Source organism: Zalophus californianus, chromosome 3, assembly GCF_009762305.2.
Source record: "Zalophus californianus isolate mZalCal1 chromosome 3, mZalCal1.pri.v2, whole genome shotgun sequence".
NCBI lineage: Eukaryota > Metazoa > Chordata > Mammalia > Carnivora > Otariidae > Zalophus > Zalophus californianus.
The window spans coordinates 110591974-110608645 of NC_045597.1; the positions used below are offsets into that span (position 1 = coordinate 110591974).

Below are 16672 nucleotides of genomic sequence, written 5' to 3' on the forward strand. Positions count from 1 at the left end.
CTGAGAGTAATACTAACGACTTGATATTATAAAAGTTATAACAACGATACCACTGCTTGCATAAATCTGTAAACAAACCGGCATATTCGTGTTTTATTATCCTTTCCCGTCTGATCTTTGCCGTTCATTCATTCACTTAGCAAACATTTATTGTGCCCACTATGTGCCCAACATCGTTCCAGGTGCTTGTGGATAAAATAGGTGACAAAATAAATGTTCCTGTTATCACAGGAAATTCCTTTCTAACTGGAGTAAAAAGACGATCATCAAGTAGATGTACATCAGAGGGTGCAGGTGCTGTAAAAAATAAAGCACAAGTAATACAGGATAAAAAGAGCCACTGAGGCCTGGGGCTGGGAAAGGGTGATATTTTATATAGGGTTGTCAGAGAACACCTCGCTGACGAGATGACATCTAAACAGAAACCAGAAGAGGGTGGGGAGCTAAAGAGATCTGGATCTAAAGCCTTCCATGCGGCAGGCACAGCAAGATCCTGAGATGAGCATGCTTGTCCTGTAGAGAGAGTAAGAAGGTCTGTGACTGCAAAGCATAAACAAATGTGCTTTATTTAACAGGCATTTACTGAATGACTGCATTCTAAAAGTCATGCTAAGTATTTTGTGATACCAAGATGACCCAAATATAGTTTCTGGCCTCAGACCTGGATATAATTACAATACTGAGTGATAAATGTTACCACTCATTTGAGCTCGGGCTCAAAAAGGGACCAAAAGTGAGTTCTACTTCAAGACAATGAGCCAAGAACCCAGAAAGAAAGTCCGGAAGGCCAAGAACCCCATTATAAAGAGGAGATGAAGAACTGTGCAGGTAACTCAGCTCCCTCAACAACCATTCAACCCCTTTTTCCTTGTACTTTCCTCTCAAATGCAGGCTAAAATACTTGATCTCCCAGGTGTAAGGAAAGGTGGCATATTCTGCAGTATTCCAAAACGATGTAAGTGGAAAGAAGGCCCACGATTGAAAGCGCCTCTATTGGGAGCCAGGACGCTGCTGCACAACTCACCCAATCAACAACCCACAGGGCTTTTAGCTGACCTACCCCAGACCTCTGGTATCAGGTCCTCCTTCCAGGCCTCCCTCATCATCTTCAACCTCAATTGGGCCTCAGCTTCTGACTGTCTTCCCCACCTGCCGCTACATTTAATCTGTTTCCATTCTTCTGAAAGTTTCAGATACCTTAATGTCGGTCCTCTACTCAAACACCTATGATTTGCTCTACAGAAGAGAAAATAATACTTAACAAGAAATAAGACCCCTGACAATTTGGTTCCAAGCTCCTATTTAGCCTCAATTCCAGACACACTGTTACCCAAACACAATGTTTTTTAAAACATTCCATACTCATTTCCACCTGCAAGCACTGTTAGTGCATTCTTCTACCTAGAACCCTTCCACTTTACCACCTGTCAAAGTCCTACATATAGTTCAAGACTCCATTCAAATTCCATCTGATCTACAAAAGCTTACGTCAACTGCTCACCCATATTCAGCCAGTCAGAAGCAATTATTCCTCCCTCTATGGTACCACCAAACTTGGCTTATACCTCAATTAGAGCAGTTACCACAATCCCACCTATACTATAATTATATAGTATACATGTGTGTCTGCCCAACCTGTCCTTGGTAGCAAAGTTTGTACACAATTTATATCTATTCATAATCCAGCGAAGTGCTTTATACACAATAGCCATTCAATTAATGTACTCTTGAATTCTCATCAATAGGCTACAATAAGTCCTCATTTTATGAGAGAGGGGGAAAAAAAGATATCCCTGGATTAAAGATTACAGCAGCATCATAAAGTGAATTGTCCAGGCATTACCACTGCATTTAACTATTCAGGTAAGTTATGAATCACTGGAGATATTATTGAATAAGAAGATAAAGACAACAAAAAATTAACTATGAGTGCTCATTAGGCAGCATAAAATTAAAGAGGAATGAAGAAATGTAAAGCATAAAGCTACCTGTATTAAGAAGCATTACCAAGGGATACTAAAACAATTCATTTAACAAAATTTTAGTTCCTGTTATGTGCCAGATACTATAGTGATGGCTAAGAATACAAAGGTGAAAAAAGGGCTGAACACACTTTTTTAAGTGCACAGTGTTGGCCCATAAATAATTCCCTCCAAAAGTATGACCAAAAGAGCAGCGTAAGTGCCAAAACAGACTATCAATACCCAATTCTGAGTCCAAATCTAGGAAACTATCTTGCCTAAACTGTGATTATGTAGGAACTCTCTCCCCAGGACTGCTTCTGAATGTTAAAAGGGCTTCCTTTATTTCCAGTGACTATAAACTGCTCAGAAAGAAAATTTAAGTTCCAGATATTTGAATACATTCCCTGCTTAGAGATGAGTTCTATCCATGCACAGGTTGTTTTAGTAATTAAGGTACCAACAATCCTGCCATCATGAATGAAAAGGGAGGAATTTATTAAAATGGTGCTATATATGGAATGTTGCATGGGAGATAGTGGATAGTTGTTTTCTTTGTCCTCTGAGGCCAAAATAACAGAAACAGAATGGAAATATAACTAAAGGAATTTAAGTTAGACATTGGACGAGTTGTGAGGCACTGATTCACACAATCAGGCTACACTCAGCCATTTCTTCTGCAGATTTTGAATGAAGAGGTAGCCTGCTTTCCTCTAAGACAGTTTACGCAAAGCAAGCAGATGTAAAGATGACTTCTTCGGGTTTCTTGTAGACATATTTTTCTATCGTACATTACTATTTGCAAATGTATTAAAAAAATAGGAAGCTGTCACTCTAAGAACTAAAAGAAATATCCAAAATGCCATCTGGGATAAAATGCGATATAGTGTGCTCTTTGCCATGAGGCTACCAAGGATCTAATAACTCCTTCTTGTAAGTTAACATCAATAATATAAATTATCAAATTACCTGACTGCCATGTTAATAAGTTAAAATTGCTTACTTCTTCAAAAATGGAGATCTTAACATATAACAACTGCAAGATATCCTTATTTAAACAATAGTCTACGCAAAACAGTTAAAAAGAAATTATATTTGTATTTACTCATGGAATAATGTACTCCAACAAAAGCACTGGTACTAAGTCATTTTGAGGATTTTCCTATAACCTTTGTAACTGAATATCTTTCACTCAAAACAACTTTGACAATTTGATGTTCCCTTAGCAAAAACAAACAAATCAATAAAATGTAGTCCAGACCCTGCAATTGCACTATTATTAAGTATTTATCCAAAGGATACAAACATAGTAATTCGAAGGGGCACATGCACCCCGATGTTTATAGCAGCAATGTCCACAAGAGCCAAACTATGGAAAGAGCCCAGCTGTCCATCAACAGATGAATGGATAAAGAAGATGTGGTGTATACACACACACACACACACACACACACACACAAACACACACACACAATGCAATATTACTTGGCCATCAAAACGAATGAAATCTTGCCATTTGCAATGACATGGATGGGATTAGAGTGTACTATGCTAAGCAAAATAAGTCAGTCAGAGAAAGATAAATATATGATTTCACTCATATGTGTAACTTAAGAAACAAAACAGATGAACATAGGGGAAGGGAAGGAAAAATAAGATGAAAACAGAGAGGGAAACAAACCATAAGAGACTCCTAACTAGGAAACAAACTGAGGGTTGCTGGATGGGAGGTGGGTAATTGGGGGGATGGGGTAATTGGGTGCTGGGCACTAAGGAGGGCACTTGATGGAATGAGCACTGGATGTTATATGCAAGTGATAAATCACTAAATTCTACCCCTGAAACTAATTATACACTATTATGTTAACTAAATTGAATTTAAATTAAAAAATAATTTAAAAAGTAAAAATAAAGAGGAGCAACAACAAAAAATAAAATACAGTCCATAGCCTTTCACAAATTAAAAATATTACTGTATCCTTTATATGCATAAATGATTTGCACCAATAATATTAGAAATATATTTCTTAATATTCATCCATTCATTTATTCAACAACTGTTAACTGAGGGTCCACATCTAGGCACTGTGCTAAATGTAAAGACACCAAGATGACCCAATTACAGTTCCTGTCATCAGACACAGAAATAACGTTACAAAACCAAAACATATGTACTTGATGTCAAAAGGGAACCAACAACAAGTTACTATAGACACCAAGTACCCAGAAAGTTCAAAGGTCTAAGCAACTAATTATACAAAAGAATGGAGAAGTATGGTAGATAACTTTGGGACAGCTCACTGGACATTCATTCCAATTCTTCTTCTCTCCGCCTTCCTCCAGAATAGAAGCAAGATGGCCAAAATACTTTCCTCTCATACTAGAGGTAGTTATGTGATACACTTTTGGCCAATGAGATGTCTCCCGTGAGCAGACATCCTTTTCTAAAAAAAGAAAGGAGGCGTGAGGGAAAGGGGATGCTTCCCAAAAGGAAAAGGCTTCTGAGCATTCCTCACTTCTCTTCCTGCTTCAAGGCAACCACAATTTCTGGAGGTCTAACAGTCATCTGTGAAATAAAAGGCAAAAGTTATGTGCTAAGGATGGGAGAGAAGATGTTACCTGCGTCCCTGATGGCATCCGTTTCCTGCGAACTAACTGCCTCCAGACTTCTTAGGACATGAGACAAATAAAAACCTTCCTCATTTCAGTCACATCGGTAAGATCTTCCACTACCTGCAGCCAGAGGTGTTTTTACCATTAAAAGGAAGCTGCAGCAAAGAGGAGTTACTTAAGTTAGACTGTCAAGTCGACTTAGGCTATGATCTAGGTCTTCCTAGCCAGAAGAAATAAAAACAATTTTGAATTTGCACTTCTACAATTTGCAGTAGCGCAGATTACTTAAATAAGCATGCTCTAATTCCTCCACAGAAATCCATTTGTTACATAGTCATTACAAGATTTTTATTTCTCTTCCTCACTGATCCTCAAACCTATAAAATAACATTTTTTATAGTGTGGTATGTATCATTCATGTACGTAATATACACATACAAACAAACAGCAAAAGGTTAGGAAGAAAGGAGTGTAAGGAAAGAGAATAGAGAGAGAGGGAACAAGGAACCTAGCTTATTTCAAAATATAAACTATGTTTTCCATTGTGTGAGCACTTTAGAAAGCAGCTTCCAAATAAACGAAAGACCATAAAATAACAGTATTTTTTTAAATAGGAAAGACTTCCTTGGCAACTTGAAATCAATTACTCTGTTTTTAAAATTTTTTAAAACTTGAAAAAATATATATCCCAAAATATGCTGTGTCCAATTTACCACCAGCATTATTAAATTATTGTGCCATTCTACCTATCTTCTAGTAAATTCCTTAAGGTAATACCCTCTATAGGTTTCTGTTGGACAGATTTTGAATGTGTACCATTCTAGGAATAATTTCAATCATAGAGAACTGGAAAGATTCATTAATTTCAATCACCATCAGCTCCATAAGGCACATATACTTTTTCTGCCTTTTTTGTTCAAATATATTTCACTGTGGCCATTCAAAAGGAAATTACACATTCCAATAACATTTGAGCTCCTCTCAGTTACCCTTTCAGTGGTTCAGGGTAATGATAGAGTAAAGAATCATGCTCTTCACAGGCTCTCCTTTTTTCCCCCCACTCATTTGGTTGAATTTCAGCACAAACCTCTTGTGCCAAAAAGCAATGGGTAATGTCTAATGCTCTTCTCTAACAGTAGCTTACTTTGGAGGAAAGGGGAGTGAGAGTCAGGAGAAATCATCTCATTCCCAGCTTTTAAAGAGTCTTTGCATATGGGATAAGCAATCTCTTATCCCATTTTCCTAAAATGGAATTACAGAACTATAACAGGTCAAGCGGGGAGGGGGACGGAAGGGAAGATGAAAAGGAATTAGAAACTTTTCAATAATCCCGAGTAGGGGTAATGGTTGTATGGATGAAATTACTGAAAGTTCCAGCCCTAAATTCTCACTGAAGTCAGTCAAAACAAAACAAAACAAAAAACCTATATTCATAAAACCTGGGGCTTATATATATTTTCGGCACTATTCCTAGGTAGAAGCTTCCTCTCTAAAAGAGATAAGAGCTACATTCTCTTCTTCATGAGACTGCAAGAATGGGATAAATGAGGACAATAAGTATAGTCAGATAACATAAATTCCTTCATTTTAAAGCCAGCATTCAAAGGCAATCTTGGACAATCCATATGAACTCAAAAGCATATTCAGAGAATGACAAGCCTCCTTTGTTTATATCATCTCAACTTCAATTTCATCTGCTGTTATTTCCTTTAAAACAAGTATTTCTGGGGCCCTTACATGATATGAAGTCCTTTTTCTCGGGCCCATTTTTATTTGGTTATCTTTTTAGGTGCACTAAAGATTGAGTTTACAATAAACTGAACAGACAGCATACAAAAGGCTTTTAGAACCATACCATATGGTCCAGGGAAGGGAACAATCTGGACGATCCCCATTTCAATCTGCAAGCTTGTCCACCTCTATAACACATTATACCACTGTAATAAAATATTAAGATGGAAATGTAAAAGCAAAAATAGTCTATCTTTAGCATTACCAAGCAACCACACTTCTGAGAATTTACTGATAAACTTAATAAACATTTACTTTAATTTATACTCTGGAATTTTGGTATGCAACACCAGGCATAGAAACCTAGGCCACTATTCACTAGAAACAATATTTCGGCAGGGATATGTGTGGGTATTCAACTTATGCTTCAGAAATTTGGAAGGAAAAAGAAAACAAAACACTTTTACAGGGGGCATATTGGCAGGGGCTGATGTAACAGATGACACATTCTTGGAAATCAAATAAAAGCAATAGGGAAATACCCATTGCTGCCTGGTGAAGGCCTAATCACATGGACACAGCTGGAACCAATGTAGATCATTCATTAATAAAACTGAATTGTAGTAGCCACTTTTTGATGCATTTCAATTGCTGCTGTAGCCAAATCTCTGAATTTCTTTGTTTGCTTGTTTGTTGAATTTCTTTGTTTTAATGGGAAATACAGGAAGATTTAGGGCAGAGGAAAAAGGAAAAAACAAAAAAACAAAACAAAAAAAACCACCCTGCTCTCATGCTAAAACTGAGACTAGCTCAAAAAGCTAAATGTCACTTTACCTTGCAATGTACTTACACTATCAGCAGCTTAAAATATGCAGTGTAAACCTGAAAAGGGGGGAACTCATATGGTACTATGGATAAAAAGTGAGCAGTGTGAGATGCCACAGAAAACATATGACATACTTGTGACAGTATTCTACGGAATGATAATATGTCGGGCAGGGGGAATTAAAATGTATCAAAAATTAGAGGGGGAATCAAACAACTGAATTAGCACATACACTTTCATGCAATAGTCTCTAATGAAATTTAACACTGAAGTGTGTACCATATGCGTAAGGAAAGAGGACTAATATTTAAACTTAGAAATCAACTATCTTACATGTTACCAATATTTGATATTAAACAAAATATTCAAACCACCTAGCCAGGAATAAGGTTCAAAACCTGTATTGATATTCAGATGAAGTAAAACACCATTCATAATTATAAACATGATATTTAATATAATAAAATAAAATCCTAGTTAAAATAATAAATTTAGTATTTATCCAACTTTGCCGGCATCCCTCAAAAAAGCTATTTTTCCATGTTGCTACAAATATGATTAAGTTACTATACAGTAATTCTTGCAAACTGTGTAACATCAAACTATAAAGATATAGAAGCTTTGATGTGTTCTGAATTAAACAAAACTAAAATTTATTACCTACAAAAATAAACAACTCAGTTGCATTTACCAAAACAACAGCAACAACTGCTCAAACACTCAAACATCACAGATCTTAAATATATTTCTACTATGCCTCTGTGCATAGTTAGAATAAACAAATAAATACAACAATTCATGTTGCAATTCCTAAGTCACTGAAAGATATGTTCCTACCGCAGAAAAGACAAAGGGCCTAATTGCAAATAAAAATTATACCACTGGAGAAAATGTATTTAAAGTTGATGCATAGTATTTAATATGCAATGAACATTATTCAATATATGTGAACACAGAGAATAAGTTTTTGGTCTCTATTTATCACACCTTGGCACAGCGGATTCAAGACAGTCATGCACTTAACGGGACCAAGAGAAAAAAGTTTCACTGTCTTCCCTTCTAAAAAATGTCATAATTCTGAAACATAAAATGTTGACCTAAAGATTTAATTGATATAACTTAACAAGCATCCCACCCAGATTCATCTTAGCTACTTGACAGAAATAGGCACTTAAATACAAGTTTTAAAAAAACAGCATGGGGGGGGATAGAGAATCGTAGCATTTATTAACATGTGCATTATACATACAAAGCAATATGAGTATTTGTTTGTTTTGTTAAATTAATGAGCCAATATGTTGCTGAACCTGTCTTGAGAATGAGAGAAAATAACAGGTGAGTTTATTTAATGCATAATTCTCCTATACCTGTCTTACAAACCTTTTTCATGATTTTAAAGCATTTTCTAAATTAAAAATAAATCTCTAGGGGAAAAAAAACAACTCTTAGATTGTACAGGTTGATCTTAATGTATCCATAATAGATATATTTCCCAGTGTATATGGCATATAAAAATGCTTCACATTAATACTTCTAACAGGAACCACTATTTACTTTTTTCAGTCACATGTGTTACACTGCTACAAAAATTCATGAGTTTTTCCTCCCCAAGTAATTTTCTTATTGCCAAAAATCAATGACAACTTTTTAAAATAAAAATCAGTCAAAATAATATTAATTGCCTCCTTAGAAAACATATTCTGCCTATTTATTCTTATCTTGATTACAAAACACTAATTTTTAAAATAGACCACTTGAAAGTCAGTCATTTGTTTTTGTTTAATACAACAGAAAACACATTTACATTTTGAGGAACATTCTACGAAATTTCATAGAATGCTTGCTCATAATGAAAACCTAGTCTCCTGCTCAAATCATCACTTAAAAATCATAATGCTACATTTTCACACCCCTTGTAATAATAAGTCACTGTCTATAATTTAGAGAGAATTGGGAAACCTAAAAACACATTTTCATTTCAAAGGAAAAAATTTTAAATACACATCTTTATATTTCACAGAAGTTCATTTGCTCATCTAGCAATACTTATCAGACATTCTAAAAATGAGTATTTAATCTGCAAAAGCTATGAGCTGACCCTGAGTTTTAGACAAAAATAGAAAACAATGGCAGACTTTGGTCTCGACAAGAGATATATTGGCTTAAAGATCCATATAATACAAGCAAGTATCATTCAAGAGTTTCCATTCAAATAATAAGCTATGAAGGAAGACAAGATTCCAACCAATCAAAAATACTATGTCAACATGACCAAAGTTAGCAATATTCAGAAGGGTTTTCTGAAACGTGTGGCAAAAATGCAACTGTGAAGAAAATCTCTAAGAGCTGGAAAAGGGAAATCCAAACACAAGCTTCTAGAAGGAACAATGCCATTTCGTAAACATGGAGGTTGGGAGGAGAATGATGTTTCTATTTAAGAAATATTGTTTGTGTCTTTTTATAATGGTGTTCTACGTGAAGAAAGAGGAAAACGAAGGAAAAGAAATGGGATAAGGAGGAAAGACTAAGGCTGCTTGCCTTCCTTCAGTGGTGCTGGGAGGGTAGACCCTCTGCCTCACGAAAACCACTGCCAGAACCAAGCTACACAAAACATTTTGGCTGCCAGCCTAGAACAGTGCCAGGCTGTTTTTTATTTTGTGCTAGACTCCCTCAATTGAGACAGTGTGGGATTGTCACTTTGATGCATACAGAGAACAAAGAATAATATAGCACGGGGCAGGGGGAGGTGGATTTTTCGCCTCTTAAAGTCAGGTTAGCATTTTGTTATGTTTGACAAGTCCTAAAAAGACTCAAGAAACAAAAGTTATGCTGAAGAATCTATCATTTGCCTAAAGAAATTAGCTTGAGTACAATATTGTCAGCAGTTGAAAGGCACATGAGAGATTAACATTTTTTAAAAATCAGACTTAAAAGGGGTCCAGGTTACATACTTACCTGTTTAAGAAGCCAGAGACCAAGCAGTATGTGATTCACAATCACATGATCTTGTCTAAAATCTGATAGATGAAGGAAGTCCATAAAATCAGGTAAAAAAAAAAAAAGAACTAATCGAAGTGTTATAATTTTTAGGTCACTATTCAGAGGCAACTGTGTCAGCTGTAATTTTGACCTTGATTTCTCCAAATTTAAGTAATCTGATTAAGGGATTATAACAGTAGAATCGGAATATTTTATGCCTTTACAAGGAAAAAGGTGATAAACGATCAAAAATGTTTAAAGGATTAAACCACAAATCATCTAGAAAGTTGCCACAGACACAAACAGGAAAACCGTCCCTTCTATCCTATTCAATTCTGTACTAGAAGCAAAGCTAACACAAATGAGAAAGCCAAGTGTGTGCTGTTGGAAGCCTCAACTAAATATACTACCTGAATCTGGTGACTAAAAACACCAATAAGCCATTAGCTCCTAGAGGTATGACCCTTTTCTCTCTAATGCACAAGATAAGTAGAGGTAGAAGTCCATTTTCTACAAACCAAATGAAAAGAAAAAATAAACTGGGACAAGCCCAGATCCCATGCTGGCATATTTTACACTAAGCTCAGCATCATCTAGAAGCAAGAGTTGTGAAACTAATACAGCAGTGATGAATAGCACCAAAGGTCCACTAGTCCCTTCCTCCTGCCCATCTCCACTGAATCGGCTGCTAAAAGAAGACCAACGACTGTTACAGGAATAGCAAGAACTAAAGCACTTGGCTCAGATGTTACACACAGAGGCGCGAAGTGTGACCACCTAAGCCTATCTAATTTCCAACAAAATGATCCCCTGCCCCGTTCCGCTCGTGGCCACAGATTCTGAGAGCAAGTCATTAATGTTGGGAAAGGCAGTGGGAGAGGGAGAATGTAGAAAAGAAACCGGGTGAGAACGGTGGCCAAACCTCAAACAACACACGGTACATGCTTCTCATTATTCAAATTAGTGCCGTGCACAACCCTTTGGGAGGACAAAACCTGTGATAAACGTTTCAGGTACAATGATTTACTCTGGGTGGCAAAGGCCGGTCTGTCATAGAATCGAAAAATGCATTATTTTGCTCCTCACTGTTCTCCTTTCCCATTTCCTTTCTTCCATCTGGGATATACCGATGATGCTATCAGTGCATGGGACACTGATAGTTGTAGGCAAGGCATTCATGTCTTGTCAAAGTGGTCCAAAGACTGATGCCTGGCTGGCTTTAGTTCAACAAGGAATCTGACGCAAAACCAGGAAGTAAAAAGAACGAAAGGTGTAGAAGAAGCCAGGCGACAACATGTTTTTTCTGTTTATTAGTGATGCAGATGAAATAGGGGGAAATCTAGAAAAAGCCGCCAAGCTGACTGAATTACAAAGAAAGATTAAAGGAGTTAAATGTGTCTAACTTGGCTGACAACCAAGGAACAATATGAGAGCTGTCCACAACTCTCCAAAGTATAATACATAAAAAGAAGAGCAGGGAATTTTTATCTGCTATAGAAGTGTGAATATATGAAATAATAATGAGATAAAATTAAAATAAAGAAAACTGACTTCAAGCAGCAGACGAAGTAATCTGGTAAAACTTAAGAATGGTTGCTTCCTTCTCTTTAGAAATATTTGTCATCTCACTGACCCACCCTGCAGTAAAGAAGAGATGACAGGAAATGGCCACATACTGACAGAGGACTGAATCAATGGAAAAATTAAAACAAAGTCCCATTTGCTTACCTGATGGTCCACATATACTGATTTTTCTCCTTACATATATCCAATCTGGCTAATGCAGAGGTACCTATGAGATCAAAGGACATAATTAAAATGTTATCTTCAAAATAACCCCAGCCTGAATTCTGAATCCTGATCTGGATAAAAGTTTATTGAATGACCCAGTAGTCTGATTCTTGGATATTCCAAGATGAGAGAAGAACCTCCAAGGAGAGAGATGTTTTGAGTCTTAACTAGTAAGACCTTCCTCCTGCCCCCACCAATCTTTCCAAGGTTTCCCAAATCAATTCTAACTCAAAAACAGGAAGAAGAATTCAGATTAGAGGTCCTTAACCTTGGTATGTGGGTGAACTTTAGGAGTCTATGCACTTCTGAATGATATATGTAAAATTTGTGGGTTTATGTAAATGGATGTCTCTCTGGAGAGAAGGTCAATAGTTTGTCAGATTTGCAAAAAGTTCCATAATCCAAAAAACTGTCAAGAACCTCTACTGAGGACAGTCTAAGATCTCAGAGCCAGGTTGGAATGCATATGGATAATCAGTCCAGGTCTGGGGTTTTCACTCCAGGGAAACAATGGAGGTACACAGACACTTCTGTATCTCTATCTGTATAAGAACACTACTTTCTGTGAGAGCATCATGTCAGATTTAAACTGTTACTTAACTTACACAGCCCTGTGTTCTCTGCAAGCCATGCACAGTGAAGAGAGCAAGTTCTTCCATATACCCAAGGGTAGATATTGTGACTTTCCTGTTCTGTAAATATTAAAGTCAGAATCCTTAGGTATATCAATATTGACAGGGTCAAGACTAACATAGTAACTCACCCAAAAAGGATCCTATATGACAAGCAAAAAGGAAAAGCTAGCAAAGCAATAAGAAATGTGGCTCCCAGACAGACTACATAGCACAAAATCACAGGATTACCAAATGCATCTCTTAAGAGAATTATCCTAAACAGTGGTTAGAGTCCGAATAACCTATATCAGAAAGAAATCAAGATGGAGAACCTTCCAGGCACCAACTATGAACAAGACAAAAACAGTTGCAGCCATAGAAAGAATCCTGAACTGGAATGTCACCAAAAAAGAACAGAAGAAAAAAAAAGGATAAAAAAGATAAGGTAAAGGCTGAGAAGACGTAAGTCAAGTAAAACGAGAAAACCAAACAAAACTTCTGAGATGGCCTGTTACAAATAATGTATATTATTTATACACTTATAGTATATTTTCTTGAAAAATAATTCCTTTAGACATTCATCCCCTGAGCATCTACCAGGCACTGCACTGGTTGTTGGGAATTCAGCAGCGAACAAGACAAAATTTGCCTGGCCAGGAGTTTAATTTTGGGAAGGGGAGGAAGGATGCAGGGAGACATATACATCAGCAATATCATTTCAATACATGATATGAAAGAAATAAGATGATGTGACCGAGGCATGGGAGAATGCCCTACATCTATCTAGTATGTCACAGAGATGTTCGCTCCAATTCTCGAAGTTAGTCAGGGTCTTAGGGAATGGAGACTGAGAAAGGACCACAGGGACAGCTAGTCAAACCTCTTCATTTCAGAGACTAGGACTGGAGAGCTATTCTGGAAGACAAAGTATCAGCACCTCATTATCTCCAAACATCAAAATACATACACCTAGACTGAGTTATGATTTTATGATACTGGATATCAGTACTCTGGTACTCTGTCTTGAGAGGAGAAAGCCTGAGAACAAGTAACTGAACAGCATTTCTGAATCTTTTAAAAAACTGGCAGATCCCGTGCACTTTGTAACCTTAAGATGTAACACAGAACCACATTCTATCCAAATTCTTGGCAAGTTTCATTCTATGTTTTTTTTTAAGTCGTTTTTCCCTTCTACAGACAAATTTGATCCATCTCTGCTGTTAAAGAAAGGCAGGCAGGGGGAATGTGGGGAGGCATGGTAGCCAATCTCCAAGAGGGCCCCCAAATCCTCACCTTCTGAAATTCATGACTTTGGTAGTTCCTTCTCACTGCATGAGGGCTGGTTTGCATGAAAACCAGAATGCCCTGGAAGTGACGGTTTCTGACTTCTGAGGTTAGGTCCTAAAAGATACTCGAGCTAACTCCTTGCCCTCTTGGATCACTCCCTCTGGGTAAAGTCAGCTGCCACATCATGAGGACAAACAGTTCTATGGGGCAGTCCACATGGCCTCTTGCCAAACCACCAGAATCCACTCAACAGGGTTATGTGTGAGCCATCTTGTAGGTGAATCACCCAGGACACTCAAATCTTCAGACGACTGCTACCCTGGGTCAATCTCAACTCTAATTCATGACAGATCAGAGCCAGAACCACTTAGGCTGCACTCTACCTCTAGCATGTTCTCTAGCTTCCTCCAAAGCTAAAAACTCCATTTCCCAGATGCATTTGCATCATGCCTTCTATGGGACCTGGATTCAAACAATCAGAAAAATCCATGTAAGACTTAGAAAACAGGAGTGAATAAGTCAAGGTGGTGACCACCTCCAGTGAGATCAAATCTTACTGTGAAGGCATTTTGTTCTTCTGAGACAATCAGCTAGATAATCTTAATTAAATGATCCCTAGTATCACAGGTTCCCAAGTAGCAAGTGACAGTGGATTTTCTACTAAAACAGTGTAACTGGATGTTTCCCTTGGCTTATGCTGTTCCTAGCTTATTAATAGTCAAGGTTAGTTCCTTGGCACTTTTGTTAATTGAGTGTAACATATCCCTTTTTGCTTAAACTAGCTAGCTGTCTTCAACTTAAATTGTTGCCTACAACTAAGAACCCACTTTATCATATACAAATTCTCCTGTCTCATAACGCTTTCACTCCTCTTTCGTAATTCACCCTCTTCTGTTCCATTACTAATCCCTCTGCCTGTGCACTGAACCCTATCCATTCATGCCTTTCCTAAAAACTCGTTCCATCATTCTCCTTTTCCTCTACCTTCAATCTTTTTCTCTCCACTGGTTCCTTCTCCTTCATGATTAGCACACTTCTTTCAACACTACCAACTATCCTGCCAAGATTCATAAAACAACAACATAGACCCACTGCCTTCACTTGAACTTCCAAGCAATGCTCATACTACCACAATGTGGCTTCCTTAGCCGTCACTCTACTGAAATGGCCATTGCTAAAGTTTGCTAATCATGACCTATTTTCACTCCTCACTCTGCTAGACTGTGGCATTTGGCAGTCCTGCCCACCATGCCTCCTTGAAACTCCCTCCCATTGGTTTCCAGGATGCCACCATCTAGCAGCTCTCCTCCAGCCTATGGGGTGTGTTCCCTATTTTAACCTGGCTCCTTTTCTAGGAAATCCCTAGAGCTTCATCCTTAGGGATATTATGGTTTCATTCTGTCCTTGACTTCAAGATTTCAATTATCATCTCTATATTCATTGATCACTCCCAAACCCAAACCTTTCCCATAGCTCTCTTCATACTACAAACTTACACTTCTGTCTGCCTATTAGATGCATCTAGTTTTATCATTTATTGCAAAATATCATAAAACCCTCCGTAACCTAAGAGGACGAATTTAAAAGTAGTTTATATACTATAATGTGCTAATACTGTAACCACTAGCCACATGTGGCTGTTGGACACTTGAAATGTGGCTAGTCTGAACTGAAATGTGCTGTTAAGTGGAAATATACACAACAGATTTCAAAGACTTACTGCAAAAATAAGAATGTAAAATAGCTCAATAATTTTATATTGGTTACATGGTGAAATGATAAGAATTTAGATATCTAAGGTTAAGTAAAATATATTAACAAAATTAACTGAATTTCTTTTCATTTGTTTAATGTGGCCACTAGAAAATTTTAAATTATTGCATTACAATTCTATTGAACAATGCTGCTCTACACACACACACAAAACAACACTATAAAAAAAATACACACTATTCTCAACCAACAAGGGAAGGAAAGAGAATTGATTTTTTTTTTAATATTCAATCATCCTCACATTCAAAACTTACTATTTTATCTTGATAGCTTATACATTCATCCCTACTATTTAAAAGAAAAGGCTATATCCTGGAATGAAGATTTGTTAAGGTTCCTTAAAATATATACAAACATATTTAAAATTATGATGTTAAAAATGCTAAACTATATCCTATAAAAATCAAATATAATCACAACTATATCATAAAAATACAAATAGCTAACATTTGATAGGCACTATGCAACAATGTTATATAATTTAATTATCACATCTCTAAACTAGATATTGTTGAACAAAGCAAGAAACCTAAAGCAGAAAGAAGTTAAGTAACTTGCCCAAGGTCATGTTTTTAGGCCTCAAACCAGGCAATCTGGCTCCAGATCCCATACTCTCAATCAGTACCTTTTGCTGACTCGATAGAAGTAAAATTTAAAAGAAAACAGTCTCAGATGGTTCGCAGCACTCTTAAACTTATACATTCAACTAGGATCAGGAAAAAAAAAAAGTCAAATAAAACCAAATATGAATACAAATATAAAAGCTCACAGAAAATGGAAATTTAGAAGTAAAACTAAGTGAGTGGAGGAGAGTATAAGGAAGGAATAAGGAAAGAAAACACAAGGGAATATGCTCTGAGCCCAGGATGTACAAATGAGAATTCTTCAAGAACAAGAAAGCATGACTCTGTGGACGTGAAAACAGTAAGGGCTTCAGAAACACCGCATGCCCACTGATGCTACACAGCAAAGGCAGAACTTGACGCATACCCATGGAACCTCCCAGAGACTCGCATGTAATTCTGCTTCACAAAGTGCAGGGGTGGGAGGTGAGGGGCAGATCTTAAACTAATGTCAATGTTATAAAAAGCTAAGAG

General features: G+C 37.0%; 1 protein-coding gene across 8 annotated transcripts in view; it reads right to left on the reverse strand.

The window, feature by feature from the left end:
* The window catches only part of GTDC1 (glycosyltransferase like domain containing 1), a 478402-nt gene that overhangs the window by 367608 nt on the left and 94122 nt on the right, over window positions 1-16672 (reverse strand). For all 8 annotated transcript variants that reach the window (XM_027591202.1, XM_027591201.1, XM_027591200.1 and 5 more), the window contains exon 2: window positions 11839-11902. The gene's annotated coding sequence lies outside the window, so the exon portion shown is untranslated. The remainder of the gene's footprint in view (window positions 1-11838; window positions 11903-16672) is intronic.